Below are 25,478 nucleotides of genomic sequence, written 5' to 3'. Positions count from 1 at the left end.
AACAAAAAATTCAAACACACAAACACACAAACATGCACACACAATAAGACAGAAATCTCAAAAATAAACTGATTAATCTATTACATATAGAATATTTGGTTTGTGTTTAATTTCTCTGAAGTGGTAAGGCTTATTTTGTGTCAAATGACAATTTGAGCACTGAGCAAGTTTGAATACAAAACCAATCAGATAGTAGCTAAATGAGAATAGTATTTGTCTTGGGCAGGATGATTACAATTAATAACCAACTGATTAGAAAATAAGGTATCCAAATGTTCAGCTTGAGGTTTTATCTAAGTGGTTTTAAAGGTTACCTCACATCTCTGGGACAAAGAACTGATTCATATTGTTACTGATTTAAGTATTAATGTAATAAAATAAAAAAAAAGGAAAAAACCAATCTGTGTCTTGGAAAATATAATACTTTAGAGATTATTTTCTCTGCTTACATTATGAAGATAAAGCAGTCTCACAACCTGCCTCTGCTTTCCTGACTCCTGGCCAGATTTTCAGTGTTATCTCACTGCCTAATATTTCAGACTAACACTAAGACTCATTGTTTTCTTTTCTAGATACATTCTTGTGGAAAATAAAGCATTCAAGGAGTCAGTCCTCATGAAATTATTACCTTAAGAAGCTAAGGCTTTCCCAAATTGAATAGGTGCAATGGTAGTTACGAGACATCTGTACAAACCAAGTACGTTTGGATACGTTAATCTGGTTATACTGATTACTCTAGAAGCCCAGGAAACTCTCATATCAACTGTCTCTGTTTCTCTTATGGTAATATAATCAATGCATAAGGAGGAATTTCTAAGCTTGAGACAATGACATTTTCCTTTGAACTCAAAGTCTAAATGTCTGTTCTTCCTCCACTTGCAGAACAAATATATTAAGACTGCCTAATGGAACAAGGAATCTGGTTCTTCTAACGGTCTTCCATAGGATACTTGGTGATAACAGTTACAACAGATATAGCAGCCAAGGTGCTGTAATGATAAATGATCTTTAGATCTGTTTGTTCTCACTCAGCTCCTAGCCAGTGTTCATAACCCACATAATTGAAGTTTGGTATAAGGTAAGTAGTTATAGCATAAAATTCTGAGGCTTGCCATTAAGAGTTATTTAATAAAGAAAATTCTTTGGGTGCTTTCAGATAAAAAAGCCAAACCAAAAAACACCCACTTTTTTTTTGTTGTTGTTGCTTTCAGTTAAAACCAGAAGTTCTTCGTAAAGTTAAAGTTTCTACATGATATATTTACATCTTAGTGTGGACAAATGTGTCAAATAAATGCATATATTTAAGAACACGTTTCAGTGTTTTCTCAGTTTAGAACAACATTGAAAAGATAGTTATTGTGCATCAGAGTGATCTGGAGAGGCTGGATAAATTGGCTGTGCCCACTGGTATGAGGTTCCACAATGCAAAGTGCAGGGTCCTGCACATGGGTCACAACAACCCCATGCAATGCTACAGGCTTGGGGAAGAGTGGCTGGAAAGCCGCTCAGAGGAAAAGGACTTAGTGGTGCTGATTGATGGGGCTGAACATGAGCCAGCTTGTGCCCAGCGGACAAGAAGGCCAACAACATCCTGGCCTGTATCAGCAACAGCGCAGCCAGCAGGACCAGGGCAGTCGCCCTGGTCTCAGCACTAGTGATGCCACACCTCAAATACTGTGCTCAGTTCTGGGTCTTTCACTACAAGTGAGACATTCAGGTGCTGGAGCAGGTCCAGAGAAGGGCAGCAAGGGTGGTGAAGGGTCTGGAGCACAAGTCTTATGAGGAATGGTTGAAGGAACTGTGGATGTTTAGTCTGGAGAAGAGAAGACTCAGGGGGGACTTTACTGCTCGCTACAACTACCTGAATGAGGTTGTAGTGAGTTGGGGGTCTGTCTCTTCTCCCAGGTAACAAGTAATAAGAGAAGAGGTAATGGACTCAAGCTGTGCCAGGGGAGGTTTAGACTGGATATTAGGAAAATTTTATTCAGAGAGGGTGGTCAGACGTTGGAACAGGCTTCCCAGGGAAGTAGTGAAATCATCATCCCTGGAATTGTTCAAAAAGCATGTAGATGAGGCCCTTAGTGACATGGCTTAGTCTGGTCTTGGCAGTCCTGAGGTAATTGTTAGACTTGATTATCTTAAAGGTCTTTTCCCACCTAGTCGATTCTACAATTCTATGATTCAACCGCCTAATTTAAATTATTATCTGTGTGACTTAATTAACCAATGCCAGCAATGTAGCTCCAATAAGTTTACAGAATTGATTTAAGTAGCTTTAATTAACACATATGAAAATTACCATGAAAAAAAACCAAACAAAACAAAAAACACAAAAAAAAACCAAAACCTTCACCAAGTAAAGTGCTCTAAATCTGTTAATCAACGCTGATCAATAAAATACATAATATTTGCAACTACTCTTTTCTTTGTTAGGAAAAGCAAATAGCTCATTAAGGACATAAATCAGTATGGATCTCTCCCTGCACCACTACAATGTTCACCTTTAATAGAAAATGTTAAAATAAAATCTATACTGTCAGTGAAAGCACATACTTGCTGTGGTTTATATGATTACTGTCTTTCTCTGCGTATTTGCTTTGCTGTTACTTGAAAGATATCAATAATTTGCAATACATTTTGAGCAAGTTTATCCATCACATATTTTTTTAGTTTCTGTCTGGTGTAATGTTATTACAAAGCATACCTTTGTAAATAAATATCTTCCTTTTAAAGACCTATTCTTAGCAGCCAATTGCCTTGATTTTTACTGTAATGGATTTTACTATAACCCTACAGTTCAAGTAAATTGGATTTTAATTGTAACAGATACAAAATCTTAAGAAAAAAAGAAAAAATATATGTTGCCACTGTAATGCAAACCTCTCTCTCAGACAGATTTACTGAGCACCATTGAGACATATCTCCTGGCACTCTTACATCACTGCAAAGGCTCAGAAAACAACAAATTAAAAGCCAACAGGACCCTAGTATTTTCTTCAGCCTTTAATTGGACAATCTTTGCTTGCTAAAAGGAGGTAATCCAAGAAAGCAGGAGAATAATGATCTGATACTTATTCTGTTGCAGACATTGCAATGAGGAATGGGAAGACATTGAAAGTCTGCCAGTTTCTGTGAGAGAGAGTGGTATCCCCTGAATTAAAAACCAAACCAGATCAAACGAATGTCAGTCTCTCTGAGAACATGTCTACCCTGATGCTCATCCAAGTCAGGGTAGGGTTTGTAGCCCATAAAGACATGTCTGAACTGTTGACTTCTTGTATCAAATACACTTTATGAGACACTTATTTGATGTTGCTGTCTATACTGCTATTGATACTCAAGCATGTTTAAAACTAATGTTTGTCTTGAAGCTACAACCAGATATCTCAACCGCAGAAGAAGCAGAGAGGCAGTTGAAGAATGGAGCATCTGTGAAAATTAAGTGCAGAGGCAACCATTTCTAATCAATCTTAGGGCACGTCTACACTGGCAGACTGTGGCATGATGGAGAGATACTGAAAATAACAAAGGTGCTGGAATGAAAATAGTAATAGCATGTGAGAATATCTATATTGATGCTAACTGTGAGCAGTGTAACATTTAATTCATGCTTTTAATATAATCGTAACTGTATTTTCTGTGGATGACAAATCAGGAATAAAATACTCTAGTGAGGAGACTTTTGATAGCTACAAGCCAATATCTGAGGAGAAAAAATACTCCTGGGAAAAGAAGAATCTGAATGTAGGAGAATTTGGTCCAAATAGAGCTGGGCTGTGGCACCATAAAACCACACCAAGCTCTCTACAGTGGAAGAAGACTAACAATATTTTGCAAAACAAGCTTTATGGGGAAGCGGTCTGAAAAATAAATAGGTAGGAAGGAGAAAGGGTAGTATCATACATCTTTTCCCCAGTTACAATAGTTTCCTCCTCCCCTTCATTGTTTTTGTGCTGTTTTGGTCACTCTGGTCCACAAAGCAGTAACTTGATGACACTAATAATGTAATGACAACTTCTTCTGGAGTCTTTATCTGGCTCCTTCCAGCAAAACTTTTCATTGGAAGGCTGCCCTTTTGGCATTTCAGATGCTTTTTATTACTTTTGGTTTTACAGTTTAAAGTGGCTTAAATGTCTCAAAAGCAGTTCATCAATTTGGATGATTCAGTTGCATCCTGTAGGCTGAGAGAGCATTGTTTCTGAAGTATTATGCCTCTCAAGCTCTGGAAGTTTAGTGATATTACTAGTAAAATCAGGTGTTTTGTGAAGCCCTAGTAATCAGCGTGGGCCACTGGGAACTTTTATAAATGTTTCTGAACTGTTAATAAATCTTCCTGGATCAGCACAAGTTCTGGGCAGAGATTAAAATAGGAAGTTTTCCAAAGGATTTCCATCATACATGGAGCAAATAGTTTCATTTTGAATAAATAAGAAAACAAGAAAACAGCTAGAAGGCTGGCATATTGAGGTTTTGTTTTTTTTTTAAACTTTGAATGAGTAAATAACCAAATACATTTATATTATAAAAAATACAGTAACTCATCTATTTTGTCCTCTAAGTCTTCATTAGCTTCCAATGAAATCACTAACTCCTTGTTGATCATCTTCATGAGAAAATAGTACAAAATTTCTCTGTCCAGATAGTCCTATGAGATGTTAGGTGGCCTAAAAGTGTCAGGAGAAGATTCTAAACAGTCACAAGTCAGATGATTATTTAAAAAAACTTTCATGCTTCCTGTCCAAACATACTTGCCAAGATCAACTGGAGAAGAACAAATTGTGCCCTCTAAGTCACAAAGTCCAATTCAAACCAGAGCTATGGGGCGGTACACATGTGCGTGAGACCATTAGTATATGCTAAGTAGCTTAAAAACATCAACTGCAGAGTTCTAGGGATATAGTTTAGCCTTACCCACATGAATCATAGAATGGTTCGGATTGGAAAAGACCTTAAGATCATCTAGTTCCAACCCCCCCCTGCCATGGACAGGGTGCCTCACACGAGACCATGTTACCCAAGGCTCTGTTCAACCTGGCCGTGAATGCTGCCAGGGATGGAGTGTTTACCGCCTCTTTAGGCAATGGGTTTCCTCTGAATAAACTGACACAAAAGTGTCATGAAAATTAGGTTAGGACCTAAAAAGCTTAAAGTTTAATCTTTGTTTAACATTCTGTTCTCTAGATGTACCACTTTATTTATGTTTCTAAGTGACTTTACAGATGGGCAAACCATTTGCACCATTAAGGGATTTAAGTGCTTGAAACTGTAAATCCAGAAGGAGAAATTATACTTCAGAGATGTCACTGAAGTAATCTTGAGATAAACTTTTCAAAGAAGGAGCACACCAAAAAGGAATTGTAAGTGATGATTTAGAATTCAGTTTCTTCTATCTTAGACCTTTTCTTTGGTTCCTTCAACTAAGTCTCTCTGCATCATTACTGTTTGTTTTTTTTTTACTATAAGACTTTTCCCTCTTTCTGAGTTTATTGCAGTCCACAACTTCCAGTTAAAAACTTTGCGATTGTCATTCCTTCTGCTAGAGATCTAAAAAAAATTATCAATCATTTTACTATGAGAGCTTTGAGAGCTTCTGTTGAATGAAATTCTTTAACTTGGCTAAGGAAAATATCCAAAGAAAATACTTTTCTGAAAACTGAGCTAGATTTGATTTTGTGACTGTTTTTACACCTTGTGTAAGTAAGTGCTGTTTGGAATATGACTGAAGTGGCAATTTGAGCATTTCTCTCATTTGCCTTTGCTTCCCTCAACATGTTCTCTAAAACACTGAAAATATGCTGGGACAGTTAGAAAATGTGTTTTTTTATGAATGGATGAATTTTGCTATGGTCTAGCAATACTTAAACATTGCATCTTCAGGGAATAAATCCACCTCTGCTATGATTTTATAACCTTCAGTCAAGTTGAACTTAATGAGCTGGCTAGTTTTTCTATGCACCAGAGGGGAAAAAATACCAGCCTAAAGACTGTTCATAGGAAAGGTTTTAATGTATCAAGACATTGTATTTTACATTTTACTCTATCTTGTTGTCATGTAAACACTGTTGTCATCCATATTTTTATCACGTGATATACTGGAATATGGTGCGCGGCTCCAAAACCTTGAGTGAAGCCACCTTTGAAATCACGGTGGCTCAATAGAGCACCAGGCTTAGTAGAGCTAAGTATACCGCCTTACAGCAATAGGATGTTTCTCCATCCACCACAGAGGAGCCATAAACAAATCTCAGGTGCCTCATCTTCACAAGGATTACTAGATTACTAGAGAACTGCCCAAATGATGAAGAGCACAGCTACAGCTCTCACAACATGAGAACCTTTCAACTTTTCTATCATAGCTTCGTACTTTCACTTGGAATATTTCCTCTGACACTACTGGCAAAGCCTGCTGATGAAAGCAGATCCAAATCTCCTATAAACTACAGGCAGAGCCTGGAATGGTCTTGCCAGGCACATTGCTCCAGCTGGCTGATTTGTACACATGAATGCTACTGTCATTATCAGGCTGTTTAGAAAATTAGTCAGAGCAGTTGTGCTTGCAACAGGAGGAGCAACTGAACCTTGCTTCCAGCTCTTTCAGAAATGCAGCAAAAAGCTTGATAGATGCACCACGTCTACTGTGTCAGAGAGACCCAGTGTTGCTCCCTGTGAAAAGACACCTGCAAAGAAAGCAGCAATAGCAAACTAGCACTTAGAAAGTGAGTGAGTTCTGGTAGAGTGTGAGAAGTATCTATTTCTTCCAAAAGAAGGGTGGACACACACAAATATTTCACTCAAAGGTTATCACAGCTACATAGTTCTTATTTTCTCAGAATTCTCAAATTTAATATTTTTCAGTCTGATAACCTCGGGCTAAACACACAAAGGACAGTGACAATTACTCTGCTGCCAGTGATTCTGGCATTGCAATTTCTTTGTCCAAAGAACCTATTCTCTTTGTCAGTTCTCCTGTTCTTTTTGTGTACATGATCAGACCACTTTCAAGCAAGTGATCTCTCTCCGGGCCCCTTCCCAGTTTCTCTGTCCCAGGGCCTTATTATCAACCTGCCATGTTGGGAAAAAAGAAGAGTGGAGAGGGAGGTACAGGTATTCAGTCACACCTTACAGGGTTGCTCTTTCAGAAAGAAGAGCAAGGTTTCTTTGCCCCTGAAAAAGAACCTGAAAGAAATTCTTTGAAACATTTATCAATGATCAGATGATTGTAAAGAACATTTCCAAAGCTACTTTGTCAGCAAGTATAGGAAGACGGCTAAGATGACTCAGGAGCTTGGTACTGGAAAAAAAGATAGAAGGGTCCAAAAGTCAAGGCCAGTATTCCTTGAGAAGTGTTTGCTGGACTGCTGGACAAGCATGCTCAATAATAATTCGAAAGTTAATCTAGAAAGTTGAGGAAGCTCATATATATTCTGAGATTTCTGTTGGCTAGTGTCAGAAGCTTTTGGCACTTCAGTAGACCTAATTTGGTGCAGACATTGCTTATCTACCATTGACAAAGATGGTAGAAGCCTGATTTCATTTCAGAAGGGCACTGATAAAATATTCCAGACCAATAAATGAGATGCTGTTCATTCTATCAAACGTACTGGTTTGCCTCTACAGGGAAAGCAAGCATAGATCCCACTGGAGTACCCTTTCTTGATGACTCTGAATGCTTTTGCCAGAAATAAAGCAGTAGGTAGCTGATGTTTGCCTCCTGATTTGATCCTCTGAGGAAGGAACGTATTTTATCCATCATACTCAAGATGCAAGACAGATAATTCCCCATCATCCTTGCTGAGTGATTCTGGGACATGCAAAAGGCACCTGAGACCTGGGTTGAATGGTAAGGAGAGGTCAATGAGAGCACAGTGTACATGTGTGTACTGTGGCTGTGGACTTTTCTGGAAGAATGAGCTGCCCTATTGTACCCTACGTGTTGTCTATCTTCAGAGCCACCTGAGGAGTAGTGGGAGAAGCTGATGACCAAAAAAGGCTGAGTTTGGTCTCACTCATTCTGTTAATTTTGAGAATGTGTTCACTGACCATTTCCTGTGTCACAGCCTGTGTTCTCTGTCTGACCAGGTCCCCAAATAGTGGGAACACTGTGTGCTGCCAAAGTGACTGATGATCTGATGGAATCCCAGATGCAAGCTTATTCCTCTGCTGCAAATTGTCTCAGAAACCAAGTCACAAAGCAGTATAGATGTAATCATACTTCTTCCTATATCCTGGATTGCACACTAGGTATTATGTGCAATAACTGACATTTTTTGAACAACTGAAAGATGTACCCATCTTAGGAAAGTTTCTCAAATGATGAGGATCTTGGTCCTTTTCCAAATGTGAACAAATCTCAAATCTGGCAATTTGGCCATTATTAATTACAAGAGTATGTAAGGCAGGACAGACACTGAAGGTGATGCTAGTCAGTGATGTCAGTGATAGTCAGATATTATTGATAGGAATAATGTTGTTTAGCAGCTAAATGCAATTTGGTTTTGACAGGTAGCCAGGTATAATGTCAATTATAATTGTTTCAAAATGTCAAACATAAGTAAAGAAAACCCAGGCAGAACAGTTTTCATTCTTAAATGCTGCGTGACATTTTAAGGAAAGACATTGCCTTTTTAAATTTCAGCAGCATTAAAGTACTGAACAGCTCCTCAGTCACAAAGTATGATGGTTTCTGAATATTCTTTGTGGTTTTGAACTGTGGAGGTGTTTATCTGCATAGCTGGAGCATATCATAAAAAGTACTCTTCCAGTTAGTTGCTAAATGCATTATTTTGGAAGCACAATCTAGAAGTGAACTCTAGAAGCAATCACCATCTGTATTTTCCCTTTACTTACACAGAAAAAACAATCCTTTCCCTGTTGCAATTAAAATCATTCATTTTACATGGTAGTAATGGATCCTTCTTGTACTTGCTTTTTAGTTTTCTCCTCTGCAAGCTATTACATTTCTTAGAACAGAATCTACTGAAAAGTAAAATACTAATTCACTTCATATGAAACTGCTGTTTATGAAAGTGATGCAAAAGTAACCTGCTTCCCATTTGCAAGCACTTGGACACAAAGCAGACAAACACAACACATAGCTGATAATTCATCCGAAGCTACAGACTCAGTTGGCAATAGCTGTTGCCAAGACTGTCCTGTGCTCTGCAGAAGACTGCCTCTTCCTGTAGAGAGTTCACGAAAGTGGGTGAGGGAAGAATGAGATTATTATCTGTAGGGGGGTTTATTTAGCAATGAAATGGGTCCTTGGCTTGTTGTGACATGTCAGCTGAAAGCTGCAAAGAAGGTGTAATGAAATGAACAACTTTCTTCCTATTAACATAAATGCTTTGTTTCTGAGGAGCATATAATGACCAAAGTACATTACCACACAGGGAAGATTTTCTGACAAGATCTAGGGCTTTTAACAGACTAAAAAGAAGGCAGGTGGCTAACTTGATACTTGACTGAAGTTCAGTATCTTGGTCAAGAATCGTCATCTGAAAACTGTAACTTTACATGCCTTTCTTTTTATAATTTTTAAGTTCCCAAGCACCCCTCTCTTGTAAGAAGCAAGCAGTTCTATGGTTATCTTGTACCTTATCCATCCTAAGTACCCAGTTTTCATGTGTGGCATTTGTTTTTTGTTTTGTTTTAAGTTTGGGTTCAGTGCAGAAAGGAATTCAAAACTTGTGGGTTAAGTAAAAAGGATGAGAATACCTTTTTATGTAACCTTCAGATTAGACTATATGGCTCTTAGGGAAGTAAGGAATTTTACTGAAGGACCAAGTATATACTTCACTCAATTCCGGGGTCTTTCTCCATCTACTAGGTTGCCTGCAAGGAGTCCTGCTAGTTCTCGTGTTGTTTCTGATGCAATGAATTTGTCTATCAGAATGGTAGAGCTCCAATGTGAAAGTATTTTGCATTCATATTTATCTAGAGATGTGACTAAGGCAATATCTTCAAGGACATAACAGAGTTTAGTTTTAGTCCTTCAAGAAGAAAGGGAAATAAATTACACCAACAGTTAGTCAGAGAAAGCCGCTTTGGAAAATAAGCAAAACAATTGTGTCACCCCAAGGATGGTAACATTTTAGGCTCATTCTTTGCAGCAACATCCAGTATTGCATCAGCAACAGAATGTTAATGAATTTATACATTTTTTTTTAAGCTGTGGTGTGATGGAAGTTGTGTGAAGTTGGGGGGAGCTGGGGAAATTTACACAATTAGTAGAGATAGGATGGCTAAATCAGGAGCATTTTAGTGAGCAGTGAATCTGTTAGCTACTTTGTTCTGTAATCACTTTGAGCTCATTCAGTGGACACCTTCATTGGGGATATCATACTTGTGTGGTGGGATTAGAGCACAAAAATATTTCCCTGTAGCCATGAGCACATCATCTAAACCCACAGAGAAATGGATTTAAGACACACCTGACTTCTCTATTGCTTAACAGCATGTTTCCCTCCTGCTTTCTTATTATTTTAGATCTTTTTTTATGATTAACTCTCCACATGCTCTCTCCAAGTGGAAAGAATCTTACACTAGATTCTACTACTGCCTTGAGGTCCAAATATCCTGTCAGTGTGTCTTTTACTTTATATGTTATAGTATTCTAAAGTAAAATATCTTTAAGGTGTACAGGGTTTTCTTTGTCTAGTTTCCCGTGAAGTAAAGATGTTGAAGAGTGTGAACACTATTGCTCTCATTAATCTGCACATACTGACAACAGAACTTACTTTCCACCACTGCAAAAGAATCACACTCCTAAAATACCTGTGAAACCATGGAAAGAAAATCAGCAGATTAACATCTATTAGGATTAATTGAAGTAGGCAGCAAATAAGTAAATAACCAAAGCATTTCTCTGCACAGTGTCTTAAAAAGTGAAGAGAGTTCTCTTACAAAGAATGGAAAACTCCCTGTTGAGAGTTTTCATGATTCCCACTTTGGCCTGCACAAAAAGAAAACAATAGCATAAAATCTAAACTTCAAGGGTCCCCATAGGTTGTTTTACACATTGCTCTTTAGAAAATTTAAACTCAGCATTGTAATTAAGTTGATGTCTTCCTTTCATCTAACATAAATTCTAACATAAATTCCTATTTTTCTAATCGGAATGGTAGATCTGACTAACATTTCTATGCCAAATACCTTAATACCTGCTATCACAGTGCAGTGGAGTTTTTTTCTGCACTGTTGTTATTTTTTTTCATTGAACTATTACAATGCCTTAGGTATCCACTTAGGAGAACAAAAATGCATCCATGCATGCAAAAATTGTGTCTTTTCAATATAACAATTCTTAAGATACATATTTGGCATTTAAAGGCCAACTTGATATCAAGTACTACAGTGTAAACCTTCTGTGGAGTACAACCTCTCCAGGTATGATTCATTGGTAGATGAAGTGAAAATTTATACAGTTTAGGGGTTTTATCTTAATTGCAAATGGCAAGGAGCTGGAGAAGTTAATATATTTCATCATCCTAATGGTCTCCCCTGGCCCAATAATCTACCCAGTCTAACATTTACATAACATAACTGCAGATTTTAGCTAGCAATCCTTACATCAAGCTTAGCTACTTTTGGATGAATTTAGTCCAGAAGCTTTTTCTTCCTGCACAGGAGTCTTAGGATTTGGGTTTAGTCATCTTGTGTAAATAAGCTCATTGATATTATCTTGACTTCTAGTGGACATTTATCTGTACTGTAAAACTTGGCATTGTAACATATGGTTGGAGCCTTATGAAGAGAAGCCCAGAGCAGAAATAGCAGGACTGCTGGAAGGTCAGGACTTGCACTGGCTGAGCTTTGCTGGAGAGCTTGTACAGCATGTTTACATAACTTGGTGTGGAAATGACTTAATTTTCACAGATATTTTAAAAAGAAAAAAGATCACTAGATATTAAGGGATTTACAAGAAATATTCACTAATCCTTTGAGACTTAGCTTGTTTGCAAAATACTGGTTGAATAAAGGGTTTTTACAAATTAAATCCAAGAAACAGACTTTGAACAAATATGTGAGGGCTTTTTTGTTCCCTCTGTGTAAAATCAGGGTGAATGGGGTATGTTTCCAACCTGAAATCTTGTTGTGTGTAATACTACTATAAAATCAAGGACTTGTTTTCAATAACTCTTTTATTAAAGGATGAGTAACAGGAAAAAGTTAGAGGGAAAAGAAAAAGGAAGAACAGGAGAGTTGGAAAGCTAACTTACAGCTTTTTGCTGCCACAGAGACTGCTTCTGGAAACTAAGGTAGATTTTTTTTTTAAGCTAGCACAGTGCCTTATTCGGTACACTTCAGGAATTAATCTGGGCACAACTGATATAGAGGATCATGAAGGATGGAAAAAAAAGGTCATTAAATTGAAGAATCTGTTGCTACGAGGTGCTGTGAAGGGCTATTAACTCAAAAAGACAGTAGAGAAAACAATGGTAGAAAAGCATAGTGGGGATACTAAATACCATGGTCTAGATGCAGACTCCATCTCAGGAAGTTCTTAAACACGTGTTTTCATGGTGGTCCAACAAGAGTCATGATGAATAGTTTTATTTCCACTTTCTGATAAGGTTTACCTAATTATTTGCTCCTGGCCACTATATGAGAAAGGATTCCAGGCTATGTGGATCTTTGATGTGACCTAATATCATAGTTCTGATGCTTTCTGTAGCTTTTTACCTTCAAATACAGGAGATTCCTAGTTAAGCTAGTTTTGATTTCTTGTTTGTTTGTGACTGTGTCTATAGTTATCTTTCAAGTCACAGGTACCACAATGTATTCATATATTCAAGGCACATACTCTGCTTATTTTGAGATGATGGGAAAATCCTACTTCCTCAAAAAAAAGAAGAATGAATAGCAGGGAAAGAGTTTATTAACGTGGGGAGGATTTTCTATGTATATTAATATATTCTGTCATTATCTGTCCCCAGCTCTGGTTTCTAACCCTCAAGAAGAAAAGGAGTTAAAGTTTCTAAGTATACGAAAACATCGTAATAGGAATCATTGCTTCCGAATCAATCTGTCCAAATAAGGGGGAGCTCTTTGCTAAATGAAGCATGATCCCAGAGTTTACTCCTCAGGAGAACTTGGAAGGATGGAATAACCAATATGTTGGTGGTGGGACAGAAGATGCAATATGTGGAAAATTCTGGGTATTGTTTCAGTCTTTGTGGCAACTTGTAATTTAAACTTTCCTTCACAGTTATATAATCTCTCATGTGTGCTGCAGCAGACTCAGCTTTTTTTTTTTCATACCCGTTACAGTTTGTCCTTATGCATTTAGGAATGTAACTTGGAATTTCAACCCCGTGTTTAGGAGAAAAATTAAGCTGTAATTCTAAGTAGCGTCTGTACAGACATTTGCTTGGAAAATACTTTTAAACCACTCATTTTCAAATTTCTTTTTGATTTGTGAAAATTGAAAAGTAAAAATTCACTTTTCGAATCTAGTCTTTATTTATCACAGAAAACAATTAATTAGAAGTATTATAAAAAGAAATGTGGGAAATCAGAAAAAAAGAGAAGTTAGAGCTATATCAGACACTATATGAGAAGCAAAGCAGGGAGCATTCTGCATTTGCCCTTTTACTGAGGACTGAGATTGTTTCTGTGAAGCTGACTTTCACAAAAATCTTTTTCCAAGGCTGGAATTTTTACCTTCATCTACAGCCTTAAATTATCCTTAAACAGATGATCCTAGCAAGCATCTCTCACCTAATCAATCTCTTAGCACTACAGCAGCAATGGCAAGTAATAGCACATTGGTCTACCCTGGTTTTGCCTGACTAATATGCTCATCTTCCAAGGACTGAAAATAGCTTTTGTCCCACCAGACTGTTTTGGAATAGAGGTAAGTGAGAGAAATGTAACAGTAATAAGAAGTGAGATTTGTGGACCCTCAACCTTTTTGCAACTGTTTTCTGTGAGTCAGAGCAAGCTTTTTGTTTATTCTCAGACACAGATACTTCACACAAGAAAAAGCAGAAGTTGTGATTTTGGAGTATGCAAAAAAGAAATAGAGCTGTGGGGCACCTGAAGTGTCAGTAGATGAAATCCTTCTGTTTATTGTGCAGATGGAGAAGTATAGTTTTGACTATTTGACCTTCTGGATTCTGGATCTAAGGGTTTGATAAACAGTCATCATAAGGAGAAAGTGCCTCTGAGAGTAGCACATGGTGAAAACCACTGGTGAAACACAATATATTTATTTGATTGTCATGGCTTATATCAGATATCTGGGCTGGAAACCATAGCTTGAAGAAATGCCAAAAGGAGAGAAGTATATTTATTTAAGATATTTATATATGCCAGGGGTTCACTGCAGGCATGAGATTCCTCTGTGGGAGTGGAAAGGTGAATTGTAAATTATGGATTCTAACGCTGGTACTCTGAAAAATTGTAACCTCCTGTTAGCTCTCTGGATTTGGAATAGCAAAACAATGCAGACAAGGCATTCTTTGAAGACAACAGTGTGTCATGTTATGTAATGTCAGTGGAAGGTTTCCTCTCAGGAAAATTTGTATGAACTCTGACTATTGGGAATATAGAAATAAAATACAAAATTGTTTAATTTGACAAATTTTTGTCCTTTTGTGCGATTTGGAAATGCAACTATTTTTTATTCGGATGTTTTTTCCCTAGGTGTTGTAACAGTTTGAAACAAAAATAATTTCCTGAGAATACACATTCATTTTCAAATAATAATGCATCTAATTTTAAGTGAAAATAATTCCCATTTTGGGTCAAAAATATTTTGGCAAATGAAAATTTGCAAATTTACTTAATCTTATAGTAATAAAACTCAGAAAGTTTGCAACTCATAGAACATCACATGTACATTTTGCGAGACAAATTGCATAAAGGAAATATTGTACAGTTTTATGCATTACTTTATATAGAAGAGATCTGAAAACCAGACATTAAGTAGACCCTGTCTGGTGCACTGTAAGAAATAGCCTGTGCCTGGTGGTTTGTTTTATGCATTCAAAAATCCAACAAGGCGAGTGATCACCTGTTGATTCTTTACAAAGACCCTCATTCAAAATGCTGAACATATGAGGCTTGTTGCATACTTATGATTGGTATTAGACTTATATTCATAACTGCTGTTATTCCCTCCCCAGTCACCTGAAAAATATTCTGTTCTATGTTAAAATGGATATTTCATATATGATATTATTATAAGGTTTTGTGTTCAACTCTTTTGTTCTTCAACATTATTTCTCTATGTACCACATAAAGAACCATGTGACTCACACAGTATAGTTAACATTATGAAATGCTGCATTATAAGTACTCATGTTTGGTTCTCATGGTTTAATTGTATGCATAGTAGAAATGCTTTTTTTACTTTGTGGAGACTGCAGTGATGAAGCAAGTGATTTTATGTTACTTGTGGAATGCTTTTTGCATCTTTTAAACAATGGTGATATGCATTACTGGAAGAGTTGTCATTTCCAGCTGTAATTGATTTGCATGGCTGCCATGGGTAATATGTAAAATCATGACAGCAGGGAAATATGGGAACAGGCAAGTCACCACTGTGCTTAATCTGGGATTGTTCCTTCAACATATTTTAAAGTTTAAGTTGCACTTGTCAGCTGGGATCATGGACTGTCTGATCCATTAACTACTCCTAACCCTTTCTCTTTCTAGAGGCTGATAGCATTGGTGTGGTGCAGTGAATTTACTGGAGGACATTCTTGCCCTTCAGCATTATGAAGACTGCAGGAAACCCTCACTTGGTTATTCCTGTTGATGGTTAAAGAAAAGAGTAGTTTCAGTGTATTTTAAATACCTTACAAGAGAAGTGGGAATGAAGCACTGGCAATGTTGCTGCTGCTGACATGTCAGTTACTCCATGAGGCTTCCTATCTTGTTCCCAAAATCGTCCTATTTCTCACACATTCTTAAATACCCAAATTGATCCTGCACTTTTCAGTATTGACCCAGTTTTTCCTAAATATGCAGTCCTAATCCATTTGACTCCCTGCTACATTACCATTTGACTCCCCGCTACATTAAATACCACTATGGCATGCTAGCAAGAGACAGTAATATCAATCTATTTAGGGTCAAAGTGTCACTAGCTGGTTCCATTTGTGGGGATACACAACTAACAATAGCATTGGTAACGGCAAGCTGTCCATGCAAGACAGATTAAAGAGGATGTAAACTATTTATATACATCTTCTGTAGCTGTATGGTTTCATACCAGGGAGATCAGAGCACTTTCTAGCCAGAACTCAGGCACTCCCAGTAATTTGGCAGATGAATACGAAGGAAAAGGAGACAGATGAGTATTGTGAAACATTCTGTTTCACTTGTTTTATTTAAATATGAAAATTCTCTGAAGAAACAATAAGAACAACTAAAATAGGGTGATCTATGTAGTTTGTGAGTTATTTATGCCTTTAACTAATGTTTTAGACAGAACCCATGTCCTGAGGTGATGGACCTATTGAAAATAAACACACAGATAGCTCATCTTCTGCCAAGCACATTTGCATTGCCAGGCAACACTGATTTTCATTCCTCCACATTTGCCTGTTTGTTCGAGTTCCTGCACCACAGCTAAAATCTTCATAGCTGGCTGTTTGGTAACAGTTCAGCCACCTTTCCGCTGACCACAGAATCCACTGCCAGCTCCCCCAGCAGCCAGCAGCCCTGCACATGGGGAGAAGTGTGTGTTGTGGGCCCTGGGTAACCCTGCCACACTGCAGCCTGGGCTTGGTGCTGGCCTGCGTTTGATAGGTGTCCCCATTTTGCAGCAGCCACGTGTCCACTCTGAGCACACAGAGAGGACATGCCTCGTGGGTCAGCCAGCCATATTAGAGGCAAATGGGGAAAAAGCAGCAGGAAGGTAAGTTTATGTAGGCTTAGGATAACCTGCTGTTATCTCCTCCAGCAGTTAATCCTTATGGGTTGTATGATACAAGCCAATAACTTCTGCTTTCCACCTGTGGGACACAAAAGTTTTAATGTCTTCTAAAGTCACAGGGCTGCCTTAAGAAGCTCAATAAGACAATGCAAATGAGGGCAGTTGGAGATTTGTAGGTGCTTGGAGATGTCTATCTAGCTTTTCCACGGCCAGCCTCTTCACATCATAGCTGAAACCTGAGCACTCACTTCTGGGAGGAGGACAGGGAGGACACAGGGAGGGAATCAGAGCTGGCTGAGAGATGACAAGAGCAGGAGGAAATGGCAATGGGTGGTGGGCAGATTTCCTAGCAACGGGAGGCTGTCCTTCCAAAACATTGCGCACAATAAGAGGAAATGAAAAGAAAACTCAAGAGCTCTGCATACACTCCTTGCTAATTCATGCTTTCTTTGCTTTTGTCCTGCTCTGTGTCTGCTCATAAATGGAAAGAAATGCAGGGTATAAACTAATTTTTATGTAGTAATCCAACATGGCTTTTTCTCATTGGAGTCTTATAGTTTTAATGTAGAAAAACAACTAATGAGTTAATGAAGATATCCTTACTAGAAAAATGGTAAAAAGCCAGAAACTCAGAGATGAAGTACAAAATATCTTTCATCACAGGAGGCAGGGAAGGGAGCAAAAATACTAATGAGAAGTTTCTGCTTGTTATGAAAAGAAGAAATAAACATATTTGAAAGGATTTTATTCTGTTTAATTTATAAGAAGGAAATAAAAGATTACATAGAGTGCTTAAAAATTAGTTACAAAATATTAAAAATAAAAGAAAATTTTAAATTACAGTTGACTCATTAAGCAAAGATTTGTGTTGTGCTCAAGGACAGTCAATACTGCTATACTAAAATTCCTACATTTTACAGATTCATCTATTATACATGTTCCCACAAATAATTAAAGCTGAACTGCAGAGCAGTTTGCCAGGTTCAACAAATCAAAAGATTTGGACCAGAAGCAAGTACTATAGTTGAGGACACCAAATGGAATTTCCTCTTCTGGCATCCTCAAACAGCACCGTAGAATCACACAAAATGAAACAGTCTGACACATAAGCAGATTTCAGAATTACTTTGTGAAATTTAAAATCAGCACTCTAAATTGCAACTAGAAACTTGAGTGGCATCCAGTGTAGAGCAGGTAAAATTCTTAAATAGACATGGTAGGAAATACAGCCTGCAGCTTCCAAACTACAGGAAAAAGTAACTGTATGTAAACCACACTACAACAAGCTAGTTACATGATGACCAAGACATGGGTAGTTTGATTGTCAAAGAATGAGGAGCAGTCATCTCACCCAACACAAATGAGCAAGCTTCTGTCTGAAAGAGTTTTAGTAGCTGAATTTCTAGGAACAGTTAGGGTCTTAACAAACCTTACAGTTATCTGAGCCTTGTTACTACAAAAGTGTATCTATGGAAGCCAAGAGATGCTGCAAAAACTGTTACAATCCTCTCTAACGCCCCTTCAGTTTTGATTTTTTGTTTGGTTGGTTGTGGGTTGTTTTGTTGGTTGGTTGGTTTTGGTTTGGTTTTGGGTTTTTTGTCTTTTTTTTGTTTGTTTGTTTAGTTTTTTTTTTTTTTAATGTGTGTGTGGTTTTGATTTTGTTTGATTTTGTTGTGGGTTTTTTTTTAATGAGACATTAGGAAGAAAATCAGAAAAAGGCTTCCTAAAGACCCAGTAAAAATTATTGTTTTCCCTTTCCTTTCCTGTCTCCTCCCTCCTACAAACAAATGGCCAACCTTTTCAATAATCCCCCTTCCTGTTTGAGCTGTGCTTCTTTTCTGACTCATCTCTTTTTCTCTTTGCCTCATACATATCCTTTGCTGTTTTTCAAGATAAGAATTTTGATCCTACCCTGAGGACTGTGTTGTGCTCAGTCCTAAATTGTACTCAGTCCTAAAGGCAGATACGAAGGATGTAGATGATCTCAGATACAGCAGACATTGTAACAAAACACAGGAATGATTTAAAATTAAAGAAGTGAGTGAGATCTGGGGGGAAAAAAAAAAAAAGCTAAAAAAAAAACAGGAGAGAGGGAAGGAACTGGTTAAATGTGAATTTTGGCCAAAATATATAACCTTTCTATCTAGTTTCAACATGAATTGACATATTTTGTTTCTTATTCCTCCCCCACTGCAGCTTGTTTTGTAGACGAATAAGTACCACAGAAAAAGCCAAACCAAAACAACCCAGACCAAAACAAACAAACAAAAAAATCCACCAAACCCCCCCCAAAAAAGAACAAAAAATCCAACCAAAAAAGACCCCTTCAAAACAGTTCTAGATATAATTTCTTCAATTCTTTCTTTTATAATCTTGCCTCCCTCTTTGCTGTTTGGTGTCTGGCAAATGCAGAGGTAACAACCAGGCAGAGAGCAGAACCAACTTTTTTAATGAAGACCTGACCATTGTTTGCTTTGCATTTGTTTGGAATTAGTATTTTGTAAAAGGTGCCTCTTTTTAAGAATAAGTTAGCTCAGGAGATGAATGCTCACTATTTCTTGCTAATGTGTCTTTATTTGTATAAATTCTTGTTATCACCTGAAAAGTCCCAACACAAAGTATAGTGTGAGAGGGCAATGAGACACTCAAATGATACTTATCATGCTTGCTCTCAAACAAGTTATTTTAAGTATTAAGTTCACATATTTATCTTCATTTGCAATGATAAAAAAAGAGTGATAAGAATATTTCAAACCATACGTACAGTGTCTTTTATTAAAAGTTTTGAGATGATTAAATAACTGAGATTGTTCCATGCAAGAAAACCACAATCTATAATAGATCAAATGCAAAATTAATAAAAGATATTCAGTTAGACTGTGCTGTGCTATGAATTCATCTTCTTTTCCTACAAATAGCAGTGAAAGGATCATGATTATTTTTCAAAGTGTTTAATAGTCAAGTTTATTCGCTGAACTCTTGAGTTTATTTATTAAACTTCGTTGAAACTCTTTATTGACTGCATTGCTTAACTCAGACTGGTTCCAAAAATTCTCTGCTCTTCCGTGGATAATTACAATGAATAAAATTTTCCAATGTAGATTTGAAAATGAGTAGTCAAAGTAAGTGGTGATGGAAAGTGACCACATGAAAATCAACATACTTCTTCCTAAAATGTTAAGAGCTGGACTGACCCCTTTGGGGAAGATATTGTAAGAGAACAGGCAAACTAAGAATTTGGGCATCACATGGACGTTACTTCTATAGGCTGATTGTTTAGACCTTTCAATGGTGCTCCAAAAGGCACTTGGCATCTTTGGAAATCAGAAGTCTGGCTAAAAATAAGAATCCCTATTATGCCAACCACAGTCTTCTAACTCAAAAGAGCCAATTAAACACTGCACAAATTTTCAGATTTTCTGGGAATTGCTGACATTCAAAAGCTCAAAAAAAACTACTGTAGTGATTTGGAGAAAAAATATCCGAAACCACCAAACCACCAATTCTTTGCTACATGAAACTACCTGTTTTGCAAAGAATCAAAATTCTAACTTAAAAAAACACTTTTAAAACATTGTAATTACAATAGATTTTGATTGTTTGATTAAAACCCTCAAAATATATTGATTCCTTTTTGACATAGCTATTGTATGCTTATTTTTTTATTTCTTTTATTTCTGTTTTGAAACTTTTCTATTCTGTCTTGAAGGGGGAAAGCAACTGAAATAACTTTTTCTGTGAGAAAGCGTCTTTTCCATTCTAAAATAAAGCCAGGTAATTGAACTTGTTTCCAATGTATTAGGTCATATTTTAATTTTACCTGTCTGGCAAGTGTTTTTCGAAGAAGATTCAGAGAAGTTCAGAGTGAAATATGCAGAATATAATAAAATAATTAGGAATTATTATGTCTAGTATGAAAATGACTGCTCAGGTGGTTCCCTAGTTTTCAGGATGAATTGCCGTGTAAAGGTGTTCTGACACAAGATGCATGACGGTATCTTTAAAACACTGATTCTCAGACTTGTGTCTCTCTGCTTCAGCAGCCAAAAGATTGTTTGGGGTATGAACTCATAAATTACTCATAAATCCCTATACTTCCTCTTAAGGCCTAAACCCTGCCACTTCTATACAAATAATAGGATTTTTGAGATATGTGAGAATCTGAACTGTATGGTCTAGGTGATACTGGGACATGGATAAAAAGAAACAGGTAAAAAGAAAATGGGTCATGCTGGCAATATGTTGGTTGAGGCATGGCTCAAAAACCCATGAGTTATCTTTTGAGTTCATGCTGAAATTTTTGTTACATATAAACGTGGGAGAAATTATAGCTTCTTTCAAGATCAATGTCATTTACCAGCAGTTTGCCAGTACCTGTGACCATTCCAGTCCATGCATGGCCTCCTTCCCCCATCCCTCCTTGATGCTGGTGTCCCCCAGTTGCATTCATGGATAAAGTTACCCTCCTGCATGGTTATAATTAGTGCCCTAGTGCACTGCTACAAAGTTATCCTTGTCTTTGTAACCTCCATATTCTGTTACTGTAATTCATTCAATGTGGGATTACACTTGAAGGCCATTCAGAAGCTCCAGCTGTTGTGCTATGCAGGGGCCAGGTTGCTTGGTGATGATAGCTAGAGAGAGAATATTAAACTTCATTGGTTCCAGATTTGCTTTCAAGATGTTGTGGTCTATAAATAGCTTCTTGATTTGAGTATGTAGTGTTTAGGAACCTTTGCTCTCTCTTTGCACTGCTGTTATTCTGTAAAACAGTTACCAACAAGGATTAAAGGAAGCAGCAGTAACTGATGTAGACAAATTGCTGTATGGATATTATACTTTATAAAATGTTTAATTATACTTTGTAACATGTTTTTGCATCATCGGAATTAGAAGAAAAGTTCCCAGAACCTTATATGATCAGGCAAGCCATCAACTTACAAATTGCATGCGGATATTGATTTCAAGTTTCAAAACAGTTCATGTTTTGAGACTAATTTAGGAACTATTACACTTGAAAACAACAAATTGGGTAGAAGTACCTCTAAGTCCCAGTTTGCTTATTTAACTAGGCACTCATGCATTCCTGCCAAATCTGGTTTTCATGAAAGTCAATTTATTTATTCATTATGTGACATTTGGAACCATTCAAGAAATTGTGAGATGGGATTAAAGTCTCTGCTGAAATATTTCAGTGATTGGAATGTTTTGGGCATTTTTTGAGGCAACATAAGACACGGTGATAGGGTGTGAAAATGCACTGATATATTAAAGCCACTTTATTGATAACACTGTAATTTTTTTGTGTTGGTACATTGTCAGGATTTTTTTAGAGATAATAGCTCTTACTTATTTAGAACCTGTGGATCTGGAAGACTGAAATTTAAGCCATTTTAAAAGAAAATTATCTGATAACATTAGCTCTGTTCCCCTGCCAAACAAAATTCCATTATGCCATTATTCCAATCCTGAAATAGGATTTAATAACAATCACGTAAACCAATTAGTCTCAATTCTTAACTCCATTAGGAGTGTTATTCATCACCACATGGCTTTATAGAACTGTGCTTCCTTCTGACATTAGGCAGATTAAATAACAAATAGAGTCCGGGATGCTAAACAAAAAGGTATATGCAGGCTGTCTAAGATTTACATTGCTGAAAACAGATAATTTTGAAGTCTCATACTTCTTACATGTTCAAAAGAGGTATTCTAGGCTTGGAAACCAAGATAGATCTATCTATACAAGTATAGACAGCAACTGGATTAATATTTTCACAATGCTTCAGATGAGAGGAACACCTAAATCATCTAAACACTGTCTAAATCACAGGCTATTCACTCAACTACCAATATATTTTTCCTAACATTAGTAAGAATACATTCAAGTCTTCAGCAGGATAATGTTTTTTGTTGTGTGTATAGGCAGTCTCTACAACTGACCCTGGGAAATGATTAGTCTTAATCTGGGATGATAACAGTTAATGGATCGTGATCTCTGTTACACTAGGATGTACAAAAAATATTCCTGCCAAACTAAAAGTTAAGACCTGCCTTGATCCGGTGATCATTTTGATTCTGACTCTATGACTTAGATGTCTAGATGAAGATTTACTGATACTAGCTCAACCAGTTTTCCCATTCAATTTTCCCCCTAAAACCAAACACTAATACTCCACAGAAGAGAGAGGAAGAGATATTGATAGCAGGATTCCTCCTGGATGGTCAGTTGTTGCTCAACAGTTAAATGGAGTTATTTTCTAAATGCAAATACTAAGGGTATTTTGAATGCAAAGGAGGAACTTGCGTTCCATTCCTTCTTAACTTTTTAAACACTTCTTTTTCAGTCTAATGATCATTTCTGTGATATTCATCAGAATACGTTTTTATCTTTCTTTGAAGTATGGGTACAAGAACTGCACAGAGTTTTTTGACGGAGTTGTTAGTAATGCTTTGTAAAGAATCAAGATTAATTTTTTTAATCCCCTGCCTCTATGCAATACTTTCTATAACTCACCTAGCTCTTACTGGCACAGCTTTGCACTGAGTCAGTGTTGTCATTCGAATGTATGATAACCTGTAAATCCTTTTCTGACTCAGTGTTTTTCAGATGAGTCTCTCACCATGTAGACATAATCTGCATCTTTTGTTTTCAAATCAGACTTTTATTGTATTTGAATGGGGTTTTTTTTGGTTTGTGTTTTTTTTTTTGGTTTTTTTATTTATTTTTTTTTTCTGTTGGCATGTGACTGGTTATTTGAGCAATGAAGACCAGGAAATAAGAGTAAGCTGTTTTAATTATTTACTACACTACCCAATTTTTTATTATTTGCAAACTGTACCATTTTTATCTACATCAGGGAAACACTGAATTAGTGGGAGGAAGAACCTCACAGAGATTTTGCTGCCACATCTATGACAACTGTCTGTTAAAAATAAAATCTTGAGTTCTGTAAGTCACATTATTTTCCTGTAAGATGCATGAATTTAATTTGGCTGCTCTGGTGCCTTTAGATTTTACTACAAAGTGTTTGAAATTGTCAAAATAATTATTTCTTAAAATGTTTTTAAACCAAGTGTTGTTTATACCATAGCAGCTTTGGTGTTTTAGAGAAGATGCAAGAACTGTGAAATTATTTACTTTCTTTTTGGAATGGTTATCTTTATTCAGAAATGTATATAAAATGAAAAAGAAGTTTGATTTATTAACATGGCATTTTTTTCATACACACGTAGAGAGATCTGCTTGGGGAAGTTTTTTAAATTTGGGAGTTTTGTTATAATGTAACACTTTTTTTCTTCTGAAAAATCAGATTTTTGCCAGGCAGAAAGTTTATATAATAGTGACAACATACCAAAGAGGTTTGAATATGGACATTAATGTAAGCTTAGAAGGTTCCTTCAAAGTCATTCTATATTTTAAAAATATTTTTTCTGAATTTTAAAGTCATTAATTCCTGTAGTCTATAATTTAATCACTGTAATCTGCTCTACCCAAAGCTTATTCATGGTAATTATGAGGTAAATGGAAAAACTAAATAATTTTGATTGCACTGGGAAGTCACACACATGATTTTCTGAAATTATCTATTCATGTGGAATAACTAAAGGCTGAGGACATTTTTGCTGTTTTCCACTGGGAGTGTTTGTATATGTTTGATAGATTATTGGGATATCAAGATTGGTCCTAATTCCACCAATAAATATTACTTATGCAAACAAACAGTCTCAGATGAACAAAAAGGAAACTAAGAACTAGAACAGTGAATATTAATGGTTTGAAAAACTGAAAGTTAAATAAAGATTAGCATTTTAAAATTGTCTGACTTTTATTGCTAGGTGTTGGAGTGACCTATGTTACAAACAACTTAAAGTTTGTGAAATATCTTTAAACTTGATACAAGCAGAATATAATATTTACCTTTGTTGGTATAAAGGAGTAGAAGCGTCTCTGACTCTTCCTGTGACTGTGTTTCTACTTTGGTCACTTTCCAAATGGCATTGCTCAAATAGAAACAAAAATGCATTTTTACTTTAAGAGATGCAAGATGCTATAATAATTTAAAATATTACAAATGAGAAAGGATCACAGCACCGGGAGTTACAATTTTATTCAGTGCTATGTCAGAGCAGCCTCATTTGATTCAGCTGGTGGTTGACTAGAATAAAATGAAAATTAAATGACAGTGTTTTTCAATGAATGGTGTGTGATATGCAGGGAAATACATGCCCACACAGAAATGTAGGTACAGAGTATGCATGACCTCCAGCTGAGAAGTCCTCTCAGATGCATCATTTTGGGTCTTTCTTTCAAAATTTGCATACAGGCATACAGGAAATATAGATTTAGAAAAATTGTTTGTCAAGACATGGAGAAAACCACAGGCTCAGAGAGAAGGAAACATAACCATAACTTGTCTCAGTATATTTTGGGGACCTTACAGGCTGCAGATGTTGTTAGTGTTGTATCTAACCGTATCAAGAGAGATCATAGACTAACGTGTTTCCACATAAAAGTTGATACTCCAGCAATGCACAAAATACCTAAAATATCTTGAACTGAAAATTTTGTAATCTGTGTTTCTCTCACCTG

Source organism: Pezoporus flaviventris, unplaced genomic scaffold (genome assembly GCF_033815535.1).
Source record: "Pezoporus flaviventris isolate CSIRO_AGI_PZ_B2104156 unplaced genomic scaffold, CSIRO_AGI_Pfla_v1 ptg000002l, whole genome shotgun sequence".
NCBI classification, from domain to species: Eukaryota; Metazoa; Chordata; class Aves; order Psittaciformes; family Psittacidae; genus Pezoporus; species Pezoporus flaviventris.
Note: the sequence above shows the minus strand (reverse complement) of the source record.